This window comes from Belonocnema kinseyi, chromosome 7 (assembly GCF_010883055.1).
Source record: "Belonocnema kinseyi isolate 2016_QV_RU_SX_M_011 chromosome 7, B_treatae_v1, whole genome shotgun sequence".
In the NCBI taxonomy this organism is placed as follows: domain Eukaryota; kingdom Metazoa; phylum Arthropoda; class Insecta; order Hymenoptera; family Cynipidae; genus Belonocnema; species Belonocnema kinseyi.
Genome location: NC_046663.1, coordinates 138,726,128 through 138,728,727, shown reverse-complemented (window position 1 = coordinate 138,728,727; position 2,600 = coordinate 138,726,128). Strand labels below are relative to the sequence as shown.

The 2,600-nt window shown below is 37.3% G+C and overlaps 2 protein-coding genes across 2 annotated transcripts in view; both read left to right on the top strand.

Annotated features, from left to right (window-relative positions):
* LOC117176096 (E3 ubiquitin-protein ligase FANCL) overlaps positions 1–2,600 on the top strand; it is a 316,429-nt gene that overhangs the window by 126,853 nt on the left and 186,976 nt on the right. The window lies entirely within an intron of this gene.
* Positions 1–2,600, top strand: part of LOC117176692 (tRNA (adenine(58)-N(1))-methyltransferase non-catalytic subunit TRM6-like) — a 36,824-nt gene that overhangs the window by 33,019 nt on the left and 1,205 nt on the right. The gene's annotated exons all lie outside the window — the stretch shown is intronic.

Sequence of the window (2,600 nt, the reverse complement as noted above, 5' to 3'; positions counted from 1 at the left end):
GCAACTTTTCGGTATTCACGGTTATCTTAACGGGCATTATATTCCTTTAGCTTTTTGCTTGCTAAAAGACAAACGCGAAACAACGTATGAAGAGTGTTTCCAGTCAATTAAAAAATTATGCGTAGAAAAAGGCCTATGCTTGGATCCAGAAGAAATAATTCTTTATTTCGAGATAGGATTGCAAAATGCTGCAAAAAAGTGTGGTCCAGTGCGCGAATTATCGGGTGCAGATTTCACTTATCGCAGGCGTGGTATCGGAAAGTGCAGCAGCTCGGTCTCACTACGGAGTATAAAAACAAAGATTCGGAAATCGGTAGCTGGTTACGTATTTGCTTCGGTTTAATGTTTTTAAATGACACGGAAGTCAAACATTTTTTCGCTTTTGAACTATTACCGATCATGACATATAATGAGAGAGTGATAAAATTCGCGTATTATCTTATAGACACGTATCTAAAAGATGACCTGCACTTTTCCGCCTAAAATCTGGTCCGAAAGAACTGCGGATCCAACCCGGACAACGAATGCGTGTGAATCGTTCCATTCTCACTTTAACAATTCATTTTATCACACACATCCTTCAATTTTCAAAACTATTGAAACTCTGCTCGAGGTTCAAACGGGAAATTACTTTAAGTGCAATAGCATTGTTATAATTCGTAGATTTCGAATATCATATTTGTGATTTACTAAGTGGGAAATTTAAAAAATTTTATATTCCATATTTTAGGCCTCATTAGGAACAAATGCTCCCCGCTGACCAAGCTCACTGGCAGCAGCTCGACAGGGTCAGTAGACGCCGCGTAGTGGGGGAACGGTACACAGGTAGCTGTGACGGAATTGTCATCTGCCCCATCCGGGCTATGGGCTGAGGCGCAGATTTTTGGAATTTATCCCTTACAAATTCCTCGCTAATACCTTCCCCTTATTCATAGTCACGTAGCTGCAGTAAAATCGAAAAACATCTTAATCCCTTAATGAGACGAAGCAAACCCAAGGTCCTCTAAGACCGTAAATCGAGAATTTAGAGGAAATTATCAGTTCCCGCTGTAAATTAAAACGTGCAATAACCCTAAACCGATTTGTTGGGTTCTCATTAAGTCTTTCTTACAACCGTTGTGCTTATTCAGCTTCAGTCAACACCAGAAGACGCTCAAAAGGTCGCAGGGCCTCAGGTACCGAGTTTTCAAGTACATGTGATAGCAACATGTACCTTTTCCCTTACCCAATACCACCTGCACTCTCCACTTTTCCAAATTGACACCCTTTCCCTCTGATTGGGCAAATTCCAGAATAGGCGGCCCCTTTGCCTTGTTCACGGATGAGACCCGGGAACTCGTTCCGTATTCAAGCCTCTGTCCGTGAGTCGGCAACGACCAAAGATACGTCTACTTCCTAGACGCAGTTCTGTTAGTTTTGTTAACTAAATTGAAGTTTTGTGCCCGGAACCTTTTCCGGTAGTTGTAATTTAGAAGCAGTATTCTCCACAATTACATTCCAGTGGTTAAATAAGAAGCAAAAGCAATTTATCAAGCGTCTTCTAGCAGCCAGGCAGTTTCCTGATAACAACGTACAAGTGAGTAAAAATCTAGGTTTAATAAATTGCAGTCTTATGTTCCAAAACGTATCATTTCTGATTCTCGTATTTATCTCTCCCTTTTACTCCCATATTTCCTTCTTCCAATAATTTTCCGAATAAATATAGTTGTGGGTGGCTTTCTTCCCTTAAAACGGGCAAGATCCAATAGATATTCTCACTCAGCCGCTCAAGGACGGGTTTAATTTATTTTGTTAATGAACTCAGCTGGGCGTCGCTACCGCGACGTAACAGGAGGAAATTTGGTGTCAGAAGTGGGATCTGCCCATAACCCAACTCTGTTTTATTTGGAAAATTAACAAATTTTGTTTTACTGTTAGTTACTCCCTATTATCCTTACTGTATCCGTTTCTATATTCTGCAATTTATTTATGTATTTATTTTTGTACGTTTTTCTTGTGCCTGTATAAAAATTTTATTTTTGTGTACGGAAAATGTTATTTTGCTTTATGTGTTTTAAAATGTGCGGTTTTCCATGTTAAATAATACTTGTTTCCCCGGTTTTGAGATTAGCCTACTCAGAACGAACTAGAACCAGTGTTTAGTGATAAGGGGAATATTCGCAACGATTATCGTGTTTCTTGTTTCCCTTTTATATTTGTCGGAATTATCGTTTTAAATCAACCAGACTGTCTCAAATGTCTTAAAATCTTTTCGAATTTTTTTTTGCTGTTTTAAATTCCTTTGAAGAAAGAAAATCAAATCCTTTGAATTGGTTTTATTCGATTAATTAATAAATTAAAAATCTCTTAACTATATTTTTGTTTGTATGTGTTTTGTTGCGTCTTCGTTAAGCTCTTTATTAATTATTTGGGTTTGAAAACGCAAAAATTCTCGTAACTATTTAACTTCTTAAATTTGCTTTTTGTCTTTTTGAGCTCTCTTTCAAACTCCCTGTTTTATTTTTTCGATTTTATTTTATTTTTAACTACTCGAAATATTTCAGTCACTCGCACATTTAAACATTTTTAAGATCTCTTGATAATTCCTTCAATAAAAAATA